This window comes from Doryrhamphus excisus, linkage group LG8 (assembly GCF_037039965.1).
Source record: "Doryrhamphus excisus strain RoL-2023G ecotype Guam linkage group LG8, RoL_Dexc_Guam_v1.1, whole genome shotgun sequence".
In the NCBI taxonomy this organism is placed as follows: domain Eukaryota; kingdom Metazoa; phylum Chordata; class Actinopteri; order Syngnathiformes; family Syngnathidae; genus Doryrhamphus; species Doryrhamphus excisus.
The window spans coordinates 13433887-13453007 of record NC_136364.1 but is presented as its reverse complement, the minus strand read 5'-3'; positions in this window follow the sequence as shown (position 1 = coordinate 13453007).

Below are 19121 nucleotides of genomic sequence, written 5' to 3'. Positions count from 1 at the left end.
ATTTTTTTATTCAAAGAAATTGTTGATTTAACTGAAGAAAAATATGTGTACAGCACCAAATGTTGCAGGTTCTCTTTTTATTTGAAGTATCTGTCCACAGAACTTGAAGAATGGTATTTATTTGAAGTAGCCATGCCGAGTATTTACTATGTACTTCATCCACAGTACCCCATCCTGCTCTCTCTATTCTGGCTGGCATTTTAGAATCAAGGACTTTTGGAAAGAATCACAGCACTTGAAGCTTTTTCTTTCTGCAGCTCGTACGTGAATGTTCTTGTATTTTTAGTTGATCTGCTACAGTTTTGCCGAATAAAGCTTCTCCAAACGAATATTTTGGCTTTCCTTGGGGCCTCTGCATCCTGTGCTGAGCATCGTATCGCAACTATCATGATGGCGACAGGCTGCAGTTTGTAGATGTTTCATGACATGTTCATGAAAATATGCAAGATTAGAGCCAATAGCTCATTTCCATCTTCAGTCCCTGAGGGCAGGCTGACGTTTTGGTACAGTAAGAGTAACTTTTGACAGAGCAGAAGAGAAGAAAGGTTGAAAAGCTACTTTGAAAATCACAATAATGTTTTTACTGCTGTTAGTTTTTAAGATGGAAAAATGATTTGTTTGTCATTATTGCCTATGATGAAAATGTTTCAATGGAAATCCACATTTTAACCCAAGGCCAGAGCATATTTACATTGGTATATATTTTATTGAGAAATATTATTTTATAGTATCAAATCTATTTGTAAATAATTCCAAAAAGTTGGAATTATGTACTTTTCTTGGGCGGCACGGCGGTCAAGTGGTTAGCGCGCAGACCTCACAGCTAGGAGACCAGGGTTCAATTCCACCCTTGGCCATCTCTGTGTGGAGTTTGCATTTTCTCCCCGTGCATGCGTGGGTTTTCTCCGGGTACTCCGGTTTCCTCCCACATTCCAAAAACATGCTAGGTTAATTGGCTATTCCAAATTGTCCATAGGTATGAATGTGAGTGTGAATGGTTGTTTGTCTATATGTGCCCTGTGATTGGCTGGCGACCAGTCCAGGGTGTACCCCGCTTCTTGCCCCAAGACACTTGGGATAGGCTCCAGCACCCTCGTGGGGATAAGTGGTAGAAAATGAATGAATGTACTTTTATTCACTAATTGTGAAAACTCCTACAGTTTTGACTGAACTTGAAGTGAGCAAAAATGGTTCCTTGCCCCGATTTAAGGTGGATGGAAATCTGTCTGCTTCATGTGAGCTGTGCATGTCAAACGGCTAAACCGGAAAGAGTGGAGGTAAAAACATGCATGGATGTGTTGTGCACGCGTGAGGAATCTGAAGCCTCATCATGACTGACTCGTGCACTGCTGGTGCTGATGGAGAAGAGAAATGTTTGAAATGACAACATGACTGACAAGGAGGAGCTCCGGGGCTCCTGTTAGGGATTCTAGCAGAATGTGTGCATGTTAGCGCTTTGACAAATTGATAGGCATTTTCCCAAACAAGGCCTGCCTGGTCTCCAGTAGCTGAGCTGTCATCATCATTCTGTCAGTGTGCCGTTTCTTGCAGTGGAAGGTCAATAACATATTCATATTTGAATGAGAAGACTTGAACCTGAAACCAGTCATTTATTCCTCCTTTCGCCTATTAAGGAATAAATCCACTTTAGGCACTGGCCATTTTTATCCCACAAAAACATCTAATGGGATTGACTTTCAAGGCCTCCAACTTTCAGGATTGAACGCAGGCATCTAATCCTCTCCTCTGTGTTTAATCTTAATTTGGGAGGACACATTTAAGTGCAATCAGCACGATGGGGAAATTGTGAGTTAACAAAACGTCTGAGCCGAGCTTGTTTGGTCGCTTAATTACTTGATTGAGATGGATGGCATGTAGCACACGTGGCTTGGAACAGGTAATTACGTGACGTGGGAATAAAGGGAAAATATGAACCGTCTCAACACTTAAATAGCGCTTTTCCTGTAGCGCATACAACAACAACAACGCAAGTGTGTGTACCTGTCTGTATTAAAAACATGGAGAAGATCTCTACCCTCGCGGCCAAAGGAGAACGAGTTAGTATCACAAGGGATCCAAGCAGGTTCAGGCTGTTAGCCCAGCTTAAAATAGTTACCTTTACTCTTACCCTAACCCTTATATTTATTCATAGGCACCACTTTTTATACAACATTTATGAAATGTAAAATTGTACAGTGAAGAAAATAAGTATTTGAACACCCTGCTATTTTGGTATTTCTCCCACTTAGAAATCATGGAGGGGTCTGAAATTTTCATCGTAGGTGCATGTCCACTGTGAGAGAGATAAACTAAAAAGAAAAATCCAGAAATCACAATGCATGATTTTTTAACAATTTATTTGTGTGATACAGCTGCAAATAAGTATTTGAACACCTGTGTATCATCTAGAATTCTGACCCTGAAAGACCTGTTAGTCTGCCCATTAGAAGTCCACCTGCACTCCATGTATCATCCTGAATCAGATGCACCTGTTTGAGGTCGTTAGCTGCATAAAGACACCTGTCCACCCCATACAATCAGTAAGACTTTAACTTGTAACATGGCGAAGACCAAAGAGCTGTCCAAAGACACCAGAGACAAAATTGTACACCTCCACAAGGCTGGAAAGGGCTACGGAGCAATTACCAAGCAGCTTGGTGAAAAAAGGTCCACTGTTGGAGCTATCATTAGAAAATGGAAGAAGCTAAACATGACGGTCAATCTCAATCGGAGTGGAGCCCCATGCAAGATATCACCTCGTGGGGTCTCAATGATTCTAAGAAAGGTGAGGAATCAGCCCAGAACTACACGACAGGACTTGGTCAATGACCTGAAAAGAGCTGGGACCACCGTTTCCAAGGTTACTGTAGGTAATACACTAAGACGTCATGATGTGAAATCATGCATGGCACGAAAGGTTCCCCTGCTTAAACCAGCACATGTCAAGGCCCGTCTTAAGTTTGCATATGACCATTTGGATGATACAGAGGAGTCATGGGAGAAAGTTTTATGGTCAGATGAGACCAAAATAGAACTTTTTGGTCATAATTCCAATAAGCGTGTTTGGAGGAAGAAGAATGAAGAGTACAATCCGAAGAACACCATCCCTACTGTGAAGCATGGGGGTGGTAGCATCATGCTTTGGGGGTGTTTTTCTGCACATGGGACAGGACGAGTGCACTGCATTAAAGAGAGGATGACTGGGGCCGTGTATTGTGAGATTTTGGGGAACAACCTCCTTCCCTCTGTCAGAGCATTGAAGATGGGTCGTGGCTGGGTCTTCCAACACGACAACGACCCGAAGCACACAGCCAGGAAAACCAAGGAGTGGCTCCGTAAGAAGCATATCAAGGTTCTAGCATGGCCCAGCCAGTCTCCAGACCTGAACCCAATCGAAAATCTTTGGAGGGAGCTCAAACTCTGTGTTTCTCAGCGACAGCCCAGAAACCTGACTGATCTAGAGAAGATCTGTGTGGAGGAGTGGGCCAAGATCCCTCCTGCAGTGTGTGCAAACCTGGTGAAAAACTACAGGAAACGTTTGACCTCTGTAATAGCAAACAAAGGCTACTGTACCAAATATTAACATTCATTTTCTCAGGTGTTCAAATACTTATTTGCAGCTGTATCACACAAATAAATTGTTAAAAAATCATGCATTGTGATTTCTGGATTTTTCTTTTTAGTTTATCTCTCTCACAGTGGACATGCACCTACGATGAAAATTTCAGACCCCTCCATGATTTCTAAGTGGGAGAAATAGCAAAATAGCAGGGTGTTCAAATACTTATTTTCTTCACTGTATAGAATGACTATATCTTGGGGCGGCACGGTGGTCTAGTGGTTAGCGCGCAGACCTCACAGCTAGGAGACCAGGGTTCAATTCCACCCTCGGCCATCTCTGTGTGGAGTTTGCATGTTCTCCTCGTGCATGCGTGGGTTTTCTCCGGGTACTCCGGTTTCCTCCCACATTCCAAAAACATTCTAGGTTAATTGGTGACTCCAAATTGCCCATAGGTATGAATGTGAGTGTGAATGGTTGTTTGTCTATATGTGCCCTGTGATTGGCTCCAGCACCCCCCGCGACCCTTGTGAGGAAAAAACGGTAGAGAATGAATGAATGACTATATCTTGGATCTGTCTTTATTTTCCAGACTTTAGAAGTTGTCTAAAGTCTGAAGTTGGCCTAACGCTACCCCACAAACCCTAACAAACCGTAACTCCCTAACCCTTTAACCTCCTAATCCCCAACCCCTAACCTAAACCCTAAGCCCTAAGCCCAAACCCTACCTCAAACCCTACCCCTTACTCTAACCCTTACCCCTAACTCAAGTCCTAACCATACCCTTAACTCTAACCCTAACCCAACCCCTACGCCCTAACCCAAACCCTACCCCTACCCCAACACATACCCTTACCCCTAAGATAAACCCAAACCAAGCCCTAACGATAGTTTGGAAAGAAAAGAGCAAAATGCCAACCTGAGGATAGCAACAGGTAGCAGGTCCTTTTCATGGGAATACTTCCTTTTACGGTTACAATCACAAATGGCTCTGTATAACTTTTATTGGACACAGAAACACTTCTACCTGGAATTTAAGATGCCCGGCACATAGCTCGTAGAGACTTTTATAGTTCCATTCAATTGCTTTGAATCAATTTTAATAATAAGGTTTGTACAACTCCACTTGTAGAATGATTGCTGCTGAGCTTTATTAGTGCATCAGGATTATTAAACCCTAAATCACTCGGTGTAGCAATTCAGCACTAGACATGGGCCAATCATGAGTGAGTCGTTCAAACCTGGCAGGTTTTTACTCTTCTCTGTCACTGTTACTCTGGCTCAGTGGTCACCAAGACCATAGGAGGCTTTGGCCATCGAAGAAATCAATGAATCAAATGTCATGAACGGGTAAAGGCGGTCATGAAACAGATAATAATAAACAATAAAATGAAACAGAGATCATAAACGATGTAACTCTTTGGATAATTTCATTAAGTTGGCATCGAGGACCTCAACTAAGTGCTTGCAACAATCTGCGTCAAACAGCAATTCTTCTGGTATGAACTATTGATCTGGTATTGCAGGAGCAGAAGTGGCGTAGTTATTGCCAGGTAGCATGAACTCCATAACCATTTTCACAAAGGGTGCCAGATTCACACTAAGCGTAACAATAATGTAACCGTAAATGACTAAAAACTGCATCATTTTAACCAATACACAACATAACACCTAAAAGAGGTGGCATGCTGAGTGAAGCATGCTGGGAAAAGCGTAATTTTCCCATTTCACAGCTGGAATGTTTTTGTGTTGATATGAAATACTGTAGCTTTTGCCCGAATGTTGAAAGGATGACTCGACAGTGTTCAATGGACACTTTACTGGAAGGAGGAGCCGGCTTTATGCCCCTCCTTTTTCCTGTCTCGACCAATCAGCAGTCAGGAGACATTACATAAAAAGGAGACATTTCAAGCAGAAATTAACAGACTGGAACACTGATATTTCCCAGCCTGAAAACACAACCACATCTGATTGGTGCATTAGGTCCGTCCAGCAATGCTTTCCTGCTTATTCAAGGTCAGGTCAAGGGTGCAGCAACCGAAAAGGGGGCACAGGCTTCCCAAGTTTAGAGTCTCTCCATAGAGTCATAGTCTCTCCAACGTGTCCTGGGTCTCCCCTGAGGCCTCCTACCGGTTAGACGTGCCCTGAGGAACTCCCCAGTGAGGGGTCCGGAAGGTCTCTCAGTGCGGAGGAGCAACGGTTCTACTTGGGAGTTCGTCCTTCTCGTCTCCTTCCCCAGCCCCCCACCAGAGGAAACCCATTTCAGGCACTTGTAAGCTTAGGACCATAGGTGCAGTACATAATATGTTCCAATCCCGGCACTGCATGTGGAGTAAGCAGGATAAAATGTACAGTCATAGCCAAAAGAATGCTTTGGCAATTTCAGACACTCAAGGACCAAGGCTGTAGATGACCCTAGTCATCCTGACTGAGTGAGAATAAGACTACTAGAAGCTTCCAAAAGGGGGGATGGTGCTTGAAATCTTGTTTTTTCTTCTGTTAATTATGGTTACCTGCAAAGAAAAGCATGCCATCATCATTGCTTGGCACGAGAAGGGCTTCACAGGTTTGGATGTTCCTGCTGGTAAGATGACACCTCAATCAGCCATTTATCACATCATCAAGAACCTCAAGGAGAGAGCTGTTGAGAAGAAGGCATCGGGGCATCTGGACTGTTTCCGAAAGTTGATGTCGCTGTGGGATCGGAGGACCTCGAGTGCAGAACTTCCTCAGGAATGGCAGCAGGCACGTGTGGTGTGATGACATGAAGACTTTTGGAAGATGGTCTGATGTCATGAAGGCCACATAGAAGACACTTCTCTCCAGGAACATCACCTGGGACAGACTGACACGTACAGGCTCCCGGAGACTGGAGGAAAACCATCTCCTCAAATGAACAAATGATACGTTCCTAAGGTGGCACTGGAATCAGGAGTCAGGCCGAGGAAGCCTGCTCTGGTCTTCAAAGTGACTTTTATCTCTACATGTACTAATAATAATATAAATATAAATAAAATAATATTACATAAATACTATGTTCTGTACTTGCATCACCTGTCAGCACTATGGAGATGGATGAGAATATTCCAGCGTCGCTGATGTTTACCGCAGAGAAGGAAATGTTCAAGTGGATGTTTTGGCTGATTCATTAGCAAAACAATTAAAAATGCGCCTTCTCCAAAAGGTTAAGTGTCTCCGAGAGAAAACACGTAATTACGTGCTGCACCTCCAAGCTTGGAGCAGCACCCTCAACCCCTCCCCACCCCACCTCAAGGTGACTCCACAGCGGAGAAGTTTGCCAATTTGGGCTCAGTGTTCCGCTTCATGGCCAGCACCCCAGCTACAATAAGCGAGGCAGACATTTCTTATCGTCTCTTCCACGACGATTGCGTGTAATCTTCCCATCATATTTACCATTGTGGATGCATAATTAATTTCCTTCTAAGCTTGACTTTTAATTTGAAACACTTGGATAGTGGCTTGTCATATCTCTGTAAAAAAAAAAAGACTCATGTTTCTGATACCACTCCTTTCTGGGTGTCTTTTTGCCGTTTCATTTGTCGCATGCAAGAGTGTTCTATTTTTACGGGAGGCCTTGAAGCCACACGCTGCAGGAACATCGCCACCTCTGTCATTTATCAGTCCGACTCTATTTTCACTTATCAAATTAATTAGTTAGGTAATTAAAAGTAACGTGTTTTAATTAAAATGGCATTGAATTTGAAGAATAGAAACGCACGGCAGGATTTAGTTCATCATCTCAAATGAGCTTCAATTCAATTTCAAGATGTGGCGCGTAAACACGGAAGTCTGCATCTGAAAGATGCAGCATTCAGGGGTGCTGGGATTGCAGTGTGATGGCTTGTGGGGGCTGTTTGCATATAACACAGCCAATCATCGTGAGTGAACACCCTCGACTCCAGCGGAACCTCCACGCAAGGTTTGTTGTGAAACTTGACCGGATTCATGTCTGTACTTTTTGGCAATTCGTTAAAATTTGACTTTTTTTCTCTTAATATTTTGACTTTGTTTTGTAAAATAGCAGCTGTTTCATTTCTCTGCTAATTCTGCCACTAATTCAACTTGTAAATGTTATTGTTGTAGCAATGATTTTATTGACTAGTTTGACTTTGAGTCATAACATTTATTTTTCTGCAAACTAATTTTACTAATTTGTTTATTTCTCGGCGGCACAGTAGACTAGTGGTTAGCACGCAGACCTCACAGCTAGGAGACCAGGGTTCAATTCCACCCTCGGCCATCTCTGTGTGGAGTTTGCATGTTCTCTTTGTGCATGCGTGGGTTTTCTCCGGGTACTCCAGTTTCCTCCCACATTCCAAAAACATGCTAGGTTAATTGGCCACTCCAAATTGTCCATAGGTATGAATGTGAGTGTGAATGGTTGTTTGTCTATATGTGCCCTGTGATTGGCTAGCCACCAGTCCAGGGTGTACCCCGCCTCTCGCCTGAGGACAGCTGGGATGGACTCCAGCACCCCCCGCGACCCTCGTGAGGAAAAGCGGTAGAAAGTGAATGAATGAATGTTTGTTTCTCGAAAAAATCCAACTGAACAATGAACAAAAATAGCATATTTTTCTTAATTTTTTCAGCTTGATGTTACTAAAACTGTCTTATACTCCATGATTACATTTTTTTAAGATATTCTACTTCTACGAAGTATGCTGGAAGATGCAAATTTCCCCATGGGGATGAATCTAAGTATCTACCTACCTACCTACGTACCGACCTACATACCTACCTACCTACCTACCTACCATGATCATTCGGGTAAAATGACAGCTTTTTCTATTAATGTTTAGAATGAGAGAAAAACCATCTGCAGGCTGCAAACAGCTTTGGACCCCCCTTGTTTTAGGGTCTTTCCTTACGGGTGTGGGTGCACCTCTTACTTAGTACTCCCGCCCCTCTTCAGGACATTCCAAATACTCGTAGAGGCTATGACCAATATTTATGCAATGATTCTGATTGATTTGCCATCTTCTCTTTGTTTTTTAACCATGGACAGCTCCCTCGTTTTCATGTTGTTTTCACCTCTAAATACAATCCACACTGGCAAAACCCATCCTACTTAAAGACAGACATGAAGTGATTTATCGATTGAATAAACAATGCAACTGGACGCACCTGTCAGTCAAATGTGCCAATGCTTTTGCTTACATGGAAAATGGGGTGGGCTCAAGCAAACGGCGTGATCTTTCATGTTGCTTTCTGGTCATATTCATATTTTGGTGTTATTGGCTCATCCTCGCTCACATGACTGTATATTACTGTATCATCGCTGTCTGAAATGAATAGAGCGTACCTCCTATAGCGTCCATACTTACGCCAGGTATGCAAATGAGAGACTAACGTCACAGTTTGACCTTGGAACTGATGATTGCAACTGACATTATCTGCTGATCAAATTCCAAAGACAGCACATGCTGACCAGAAAGCATCCTGGATGGGATGGAATTTGACGTCGGAGGTTGTAGTGTGCTGGCATGAAGAAAACATTCCTGGTGTCCTCCATTAGTGTGTTGAAGAATAGTGCACACTACAAAACAGCACAGTGAGCAATTATGTTGGTAATGACTTTTGAACACATCATTACATCTCATTTAAATCTATTTAAAAGCAGATGTTGCTAGCACGCCCTCCACTGGCTCGTAGACAATGTTGGGCTTTATTCTTAGCAAAAGGGACTGCTGGTAATTTGAGGACTTTCTGTGTGCACTTCATTATTTACATATCATAAAGGAGACTTTTGTCAGGCTTGGTAATCCCTCTGGTGATGATGAAACCGGTTTTGACTTGTGTTGTTTGTTAGCCTCGAAGTTCTGATGAAACCGGCTGTTGGTGGTCATCTAAATAAAGCCATGGTACGCTGACGGGCGTAAAAGGTGGAAAGGGGCTCTGTCGCTCATACGTGACCACAAATCATCCGGTGGAATATACAGTATATTACTATATATATACATATATATATATATATATATATACATATATAGTATATTACATGAACATTTCTAAATGTACCTGCCTTGTTTTGCGACACGGCTAAATAAAGTCAGTTTGTCCAGTCAGTCAGTTACGTTTTCTTAAAAGGAATGTTAAAATACCCTCTCAAGTGTATCGTGACACCCCTACTTCCTGTCATATAGAGGATCTCTGATTTGTGTTTTTGCAGTAAATGAAATATGAATGGATGGATGTATGGATGGACGGACAGATGGATGGGTGAAACGATGGATGGAACAATGGGTGGATGGATGGATGGATGAAACGATGGATAGATGGATGAAACGATGGATGGATGGATGGATGGATGAAATGATGGATGGATGGATGGCTGGATGAAACGATGGATGATGAATGGATGAAACGATGCATGGATGGATGGATGGATGAAACGATGGATGATGAATGGATGAAACGGTGGACAGATGGATGGATGGATGAAACGATTAATGGATGGATAGATGGATGGATGAAATGATGGATGGATGGATAGATGGATGGATGAAACGATGGATGGATGAAATGATGGATGGATGGATGGATGGATGGATGGGTGGATGGATGGATGGATGGATGGATGAAATGATGGATGGATGAAAGGATGGATGGATGGATGGATGGATGGATAGATGGATGGATGAAACAATGGGTGGATGGATGGATGGATGGATCCAGCAGCTTACAGATTTGGAAAACACGGGGGCATGCAAGGTTGAAGAAAAAGGGAATGGTATTATGTAAAATAGTATAGTAAAATAAAATAATGTACAAATAGCAAACAAAAATATCAAAAATATAATAGCAAAGCAAGCAAAATATAAAGTAAAAACCTCCAACTCGTGCAAAGAGATGTTGTACAGCATATACATGTACATATTGATGTAGTTGATGTACTTGATGTAGTTAGATCATTAAAAAGAGCAGAGCATTAATGTCACATAGAAGATCTTTGATTCACGTTTTTGCACTAGATTATGTAAAAGAGAGTGTTCCTGTCGTATAGATGATCTTTGAGAAAGTAAGTTCCCACCTCCTACCTGATTCTGCCTAGGTGGTCCTGCCCCCCTATTTATACATTCTAGTTCCATCCCCTCTTAGTTGCAAGTTGGTTGAGCTCTCATGTCATGTCCCAGCAGTCCTGGTTTTTGCCCCGTCTGGCTTCTTGACCCTTGTCCTGTTTATGGACCCCCACTTCTGCCTGCTGTTTTTGGACATCTTTGGTATGCATTGTAATTCAGTTGTATCATAACAATATTCTATATTCTATTCTTATGTCGACATTATGTACTGGTACAAAATAAAAATAATAGTGAGATAGAAGTGTGTTATTGTTCTGAAAACATGTCCCTGATGTAGGGGGCGCCCTGAAGTGAAGCAAAACAATATGCTTTTAAATTCTTCCCCTCCATCATTAAACATTTGATTTTGTCCTTTTTTTGTGAAAGGTACGGCAGAAAGACAAATGACATCCAAGCATGCCAGCTCCATTAACAAGGAATGAATGTATACCTTAAATACATTATGGCGGCAGAGAGCGGACCCCCTCACCCTCGCTGTTGTGCTCCATTAGGAGTGAATGATGTCATTAATATTCTCCTCACTTCCGCCGTACTGGTCGTGATGTTTTGGGTTTGTGCCATCGCCGCCGTTATGGTGGAAGCAGTGGGTTTTATTTAAGTTCACACAAGATGGAGCCATGTTTGCATTGGAACGTTTTCATGACCCACTAGTCTTACGTCTTACATCACACGCACGCACTCATTGACTATGTGCTAGTAGAAAATGGCCACACCCCCTTCTGAGGGTCTTATTGATTTTCAGTGTCATTTGACACAAGATGGCTGAGGTCAAAGGTCTTAACAGACGTCTGTCATCAGCGATTTAAAAGGATAACTTCCATCAGGTCATTGAAAAGAGATGGCGTAGCCCGGGTCAAAGGTCAGGTCCTTGGACATCCTCCTCCTGTCACACACGGTTTTCCATTTCCATCTCCTTCAGGCCCTCCGGGGTAGCTGCTCGGTCAAAGCGAGTCTGAGTGACTGGGCTGTCTGAGTGACTCCACCATTGATTTCCTTCCACCCACGGCGACCAACACAAGATGCAAGCGTCAATGGTCGAGTCAGTCAGGTAGAAGTAGTCATGAACTCTCAAAGGAAACCGTGCCAGTTAACAAAAACTACACAGGGATGACGGACCTGGGGGGGGCGGGGGGGACTTACGGTTTCTATGCTAACACGGTGCTAACAATGTCCTGTCATAAAGACGCATTAATATCTCAATCGGTTGCCAACTTGGCGATTTTGCTGGTAAATCTAATTGGTCAATTTTAAATGAACAAAGCAGAAATTATTAAAATATTTAATCATTCTAAAGGTAATTAAATAGTTTTTACTCACTGGTTTGTTGACTCTACTACAAGGTTGTATTTTTGTCCTTTTGCCTTTTACAACATTATATGCAAATTAGACAATGGCGTCATCTCGGACAGCCAATAGCTACTTTGGCAACAGTGGCTCCATGATGAGGTTTACAGAGAACCCCCACACACTGACCAACACTGACCAACACCTACTTTTGACTCACCTACTGGAACAAACTGGGCATGATCAGAAACCCGCCCACTCACAGGACAAAGAGAAAGCACATAAGCACTTTCGGGACCTATGGTGACCCCAGCAGGTCGTTTGGGGAAAACCAGGGCATCTAGTTCCAGAAGAAAGAAGAGCAAGTTGGATGACAAAAAGTACAAAAGTGTGTATCAGGTCTATCTGAGAAGAATATTTCACCCCATAACGTACCAACACATCAAACCTGGTTACCATTTGGGAAAAAAGCCGGTGCACCCCCAAAACGCCGGACACAGGATAACCAGAAAACAATCTGGTGTCCACCGTCCAGTGCTGTGAGGAATCCACGGATTTATCAGCAGGTCCAGATCCAGCAGGGTAAGTCTTCTTCAGGCCAAGACTCAGCCACCTCGAAGAGAAACATCACTCTAAAGAACAACACCTTCCTCTTGTGTTAGCTTTCTGGTATCATCTCTTATGTTAACGGGTCGGTTTTGACCCATGTATTAAATTAAATCAGCTATAAAATACACTAAAAACAATAAGTTACCATCAAATTTGCTTCTCATCTCTTGGTTACCTTCTTAGGCTTCCTCATCCATGAAAATGTTGGTTTTAATACTTTTGGTGTGGGCATGTAGGCCTTTTTTTTGGTCCCGATACCCCTCGATTTCAATTCCCAAAAATGGTAAAATGAACCTAAAAAAAATCATATTAATAAATTGAAGGTTCTATTGTTACCTGGTTATTACTGAGGGCTATAGAACATATCTTTAAATCAATAGTTTTATTTATTTTCTCATTTTAGTATTAATCACTAAAGAAACATGTGTTCAGGTCAATTTTGACCCATATATATTAATGTCAAGAAAAGGTAGAAAAAGTTATTGTTTTCAGCAACAAAACTTTAGTATAAACTGAAATCAAAAAGCAGAACAGGTCCAGATCTTGGTTCACTGTACTTCTTGCCATTCTTTCCATGATCCAAATTGTAAATGTGAAATCAGCCAATCAAATGAGTGAATTCACCTGGCATGTCTGGACCTTTGTTTTTCTGCTGGTATACTGGAAAACTGGTCAAAATGAGAATCCCCTGAAGCTTACATGATGAGAAGAGGAGCTGGTTGTCATTGTGTTGGCTAATTGTACACTAATGATTTCAGTTGTGGCTAAAAATATTGCTTTATAGTCATATTATTATAACCGGGTCAAAACCGACCCTAACAATACAGTGGTCATAATTTCAACCAGACCATTTTAAAAAGTAGTACAAAAATTATTTTTTTTGTTTTTATTTTGTTGAAATAGAGTTTCCTGACAAAGTCAAAAAGCCTTGATGCAATAAACAAATGTTATGTGATTCTTTTTATGCATTAAAATGTAAAACAAGTCGGTGCCGACCCTAACACAAGAGGAGGGTTAAAAGACCTGATGAAGCCTGCTTGGATGAGAGGCTGAGTATCTTCTTCGACAACAAGGACCGTCCAGTTATGATCGATTCCAAGCCCTCAGAATACAAAGACCTGAATGATTGTGTCAGGATCTGTCATTCCTTTATTTCAGCATACAAAGGATGCCCCGATGTGGAATCATTGCCGCCATCTTTGATGACCTTCCACTCCTTTCACAAACTCTTGAGTCTAAAAAAAAAAAATCTCTTAAGTGTCTGCCTTTTGGAGTTGAGTCCACAATCCCAGTACCAACCTCAGACAGAACCATTAGGTCAAACAACACGGACTCCTGGATAGTGTTGGGTTCTCATGACGCCCTCCTGGGACATGATTCAGAGCTCCTTCAAGGTCAGACCCACTCGAAAGCTTTTCAATCATAATCGCTCAATTAACTCGCAAAGCGTCAAGAGCCAGTTTAGCGTCGGTCAATGACGGCAGCCGCAGCCACGACAGCCCAGCCTTCAGCATCAGGTGAACCTCAACGCCACCAGTTCGGAACTGTTTATGGGTGGGTTCAAAAACTGCAGAGGATATTTGCTGCATGTGAACTCAGGTTTCAACAGAGACCAAATACCTTTGTTGATAGCAAAGGTCAATCATGGCATGGCATTTTTACGGGAACGCGTATCGGCATGGGCGGAGGCTTTTGTTTTTAGATACCAGAAACCATCTTCTCCAGAAAGATGAAAACAGTGTTCGAACCAACCAGTCCAAAACGACGGGCATATTATATATGGTTTATGGGATATTCCATAGATTTCTGGACATTAGCAGCAGAGTTGGGATAGGATGAAGATTCCCTACGTCCTGTATCCATCAACGGTCTCACCGAGACCCTCAAGGATGACTTGGTAGCCAGAGAGGAACCAGACTTTCTACAATATTGTTGGTCATGCTGTGTAATAAAAACAGAAATTCATCAATTCATTAAAACAACAAATAAATAAAAGCAGGGGGTACCCCAGCCCAGCCCACTACCCCAATCTATGTGATGAATGCAGGATGTGGCACGCTGCCCACCCACCACCGCAAAAGGTGGCCCACGCTGCCCCCGGGACAACCACCCCGCCCACGCTCCATCCCCATAGCGGACTTCAAACCAGAACCCAGGGTGGCAGTCCAGCAAACAGGACCATTGGACACCCAGCCCCGAGACGCCCTGGACACCCATTGACCAGGATCCCGCCCCAGCAGTTTAAAAATCCAAATGTCCAACAAACCAGAACAAGCAGTGGAAACAAGAGGCGAATGAAACGTTGAACTGGTGGCTAACTGGTGGTTAGCATTTGCAGGCTTTTGAAGGACATTGTGTTCCTGTGGCTGCTTGTCACCACTTCACATCTAATCACTTCTTCAAGCTCTAAGCATCGTGTCCTCTCAGTCCTTAAAAAGCAACTGATTTGCCAATCCAAACAGCGTTTCAAAATCCCGGATAACAAAGTGAAATATGAAAATAAGGTCAGCTCCTGCTGAGCTCCTTGAATCAAAACTGCATTGTTTTGTTAACGAGGTGAACCGGCATGATCACGTTTATGTCCTTACATAATCACGAGAACGCTGCCTCAAAAATAAACATTCTGACGCTTCAATTTCTAAGAATTCAAATTCAAAGAATAATTTATTTTTTCTTTTGCATGTTGCATGACAGAAAAGAATACTATATATACTGATATACAGCAGTATAAATACGATATGTTCCCTACGATATGTGTATATCCCCAAATATTACGGTAGCTTTACTGCCACCTAGTGATCGGTTAGAATACTATATATAATAATAATAATAATAATAATAATAATAATAATAATAATAATAATTATAATTATTATTATTATTATTATTATTATTATTATTATAAATACAAATAAATTTTATTTCTGTTGTGTTTTTCAGAGTACTCAAAGACGCTTTACAGAGTTAAGTAAAAAAAGTAAAAATTCAAATACAACATCCATACATTCATTCAGAGCTAAAAACAAGGCTAAAAGCGGGGCACATGAAAAACTGATTTTAACAGGGGGGTTTTGAGTTGTTTTTTGAAGGTGGGAAGGTCGGGGCAAACACGGAGTAAATGGGGGCAGCGATGGAGAAGCCTAGAATACTATTATAATACTATATTTCTAAAAACCGTGTCTTAAAATGTCATATATTTGTATTTTCATTAATTTAGCTATTTTTATGCATGAAAATGTTTAATTTGCTCTGCATATATTTTGGAAAACCTGCGAGTGAAACTGTAAAATAACGAGGGGCGACTGTACGCGCAACAAAAATATCAATTGGACAATGTGAGGATTTGCAGCCATCTTCCACGAGCTGAAACCAATGATGGAACACCTTGAATGTGGGGCATATGAAGACGTGACGTCTGGCCAGCCGAAAGCACACCAGTCAGGGCGTCTTCTCAACAAATTTGTGAACAATATTTGAGAAAGACCTTTAGTGTGCATAGAAAAAGATTTCCTTCCATTTTTTTAGTTCAGCTAATGAAAGATGGGAGCAACAGTAAATCTTCATATTTCACAATTATTTTTGTTTTTTCATTTCACAATGTGCAGCGAGCCAACAAATAATCATAAATATTATATTATATATAAATATATAATAAAATAGATATAATAAATATATATGAAATAATTAAAAAAAATACAAATAATAAAAATATAAATATAATAAAATAAAAAATAAAGCCAATAGAGAGGCCACAAATTGCCCTTTGGCCACAGTTTAGACAACCCCATGCTCTTCACGCGCCCCAAGAGAGGCCACACCCACCTGTGACATCACATCTGTTGGCCGTTGGCTTCGCTCCTCCCATCAAAGCATCTGGACTACAGTAGATGTTCTTGAATAATTCCTCACACGGGTCAAAGTTCTTAACCTCCTGGATTTGATACGACGCTTCCGCGCTCAGCCACAAGATGATGTTCAAAGCCCCTTGAGAGCCTGGAATACAAATATATGACATATACATATATGTTAACATATATATATATATATATATATATATGTACAGTGAAGAAAATAAGTATTTGAACACCCTGCTATTTTGCTATTTCTCCCACTTAGAAATCATGGAGGGGTCTGAAATTTTCATCGTAGGTGCATGTCCACTGTGAGAGAGATAAACTAAAAAGAAAAATCCAGAAATCACAATGCATGATTTTTTAACAATTTATTTGTGTGATACAGCTGCTAATAAGTATTTGAACACCTGAGAAAATGAATGTTAATATTTGGTACAGTAGCCTTTGTTTGCTATTACAGAGGTCAAACGTTTCCTGTAGTTTTTCACCAGGTTTGCACACACTGCAAGAGGGATCTTGGCCCACTCCTCCACACAGATCTTCTCTAGATCAGTCAGGTTTCTGGGCTGTCGCTGAGAAACACGGAGTTTGAGCTCCCTCCAAAGATTTTCGATTGGGTTCAGGTCTGGAGACTGGCTGGGCCATGCTAGAACCTTGATATGCTTCTTACGGAGCCACTCCTTGGTTTTCCTGGCTGTGTGCTTCGGGTCGTTGTCGTGTTGGAAGACCCAGCCACGACCCATCTTCAATGCTCTGACAGAGGGAAGGAGGTTGTTCCCCAAAATCTCACAATACACGGCCCCAGTCATCCTCTCTTTAATGCAGTGCACTCGTCCTGTCCCATGTGCAGAAAAACACCCCCAAAGCATGATGCTACCACCCCCATGCTTCACAGTAGGGATGGTGTTCTTCGGATTGTACTCTTCATTCTTCTTCCTCCAAACACGCTTATTGGAATTATGACCAAAAAGTTCTATTTTGGTCTCATCTGACCATAAAACTTTCTCCCATGACTCCTCTGTATCATCCAAATGGTCATATGCAAACTTAAGACGGGCCTTGACATGTGCTGGTTTAAGCAGGGGAACCTTTCGTGCCATGCATGATTTCACATCATGACGTCTTAGTGTATTACCTACAGTAACCTTGGAAACGGTGGTCCCAGCTCTTTTCAGGTCATTGACCAAGTCCTGTCGTGTAGTTCTGGGCTGATTCCTCACCTTTCTTAGAATCATTGAGACCCCACGAGGTGATATCTTGCATGGGGCTCCACTCCGATTGAGATTGACCGTCATGTTTAGCTTCTTCCATTTTCTAATGATAGCTCCAACAGTGGACCTTTTTTCACCAAGCTGCTTGGTAATTGCTCCGTAGCCCTTTCCAGCCTTGTGGAGGTGTACAATTTTGTCTCTGGTGTCTTTGGACAGCTCTTTGGTCTTCGCCATGTTACAAGTTAAAGTCTTACTGATTGTATGGGGTGGACAGGTGTCTTTATGCAGCTAACGACCTCAAACAGGTGCATCTGATTCAGGATGATACATGGAGTGCAGGTGGACTTCTAATGGGCAGACTAACAGGTCTTTCAGGGTCAGAATTCTAGATGATACACAGGTGTTCAAATACTTATTTGCAGCTGTATCACACAAATAAATTGTTAAAAAATCATGCATTGTGATTTCTGGATTTTTCTTTTTAGTTTATCTCTCTCACAGTGGACATGCACCTACGATGAAAATTTCAGACCCCTCCATGATTTCTAAGTGGGAGAAATAGCAAAATAGCAGGGTGTTCAAATACTTATTTTCTTCACTGTATATGCAAATCCACCATTACACATGCACGTGGCGCCATATAGAAGTGGAGTCATATAGGCCTACAGGAAGGGATTTTGCTAGAGGCCGTCCTCTTCCTGTCTGCCGTAATTTGCCTTGAGCCCTCAGCGGAATAAAAATTGTAACTTGTTGATGATGAGCAGTGAGAAGAGTGAGGCTGCACATTGAATGCCAATGCGGCCATGAATAAACAATGACGCTGCTTCAGGAGCCCACAGCCTCCCTCTTGATGTCTTCATGCTTCTATCTGACCACGCGACCTCTCCGTTATCACCGAGCATTCACAGCAGCGGCGACGACGGCCATATTGTACACGGGCAACCTTGGATGGAACACTAAAGTATGCTTTAGCGGCAAACGTGTGTGCTTCATGTGTCATTGCAACAAACCCATCCACAAACCGCGCCAAAGCTGTGACTCATCAGCCTGCACACAAAAGATGTTTTCACAAGCAAACCTCAACTCTGATCTCAGCCTGCAGTGGGCGGTACGGTCCAGTTTCCGGTGTTGCAGCGCCGCCCTGTGGCTATAAAAGGCTCGTCTTTACTTAAGACTCTATCCAAGCTGCCAGGTATGATGAGCAAATATTAGACATATCTCCATGTGATGCATTTCTAGTGATCATTTATGATCTAATTATAACTGGCAATCTATGATTTTAAAGGGAATTCTTGCCGTTATATCATCCATTGTGTAGTTGCACCAAATGACGACTATTGAATATTCTTCCTAATAGTTTACACACTTGAAGTATCAATTTGTGTTTTAAATTATCTTAATAAAATACACATACATTTTGGAGATGACCACAATGTATACCACTAGGTGTCCTCCGACTGTACCTGTAAACCATAATATACTATTTTTCAACAGATATGTATGT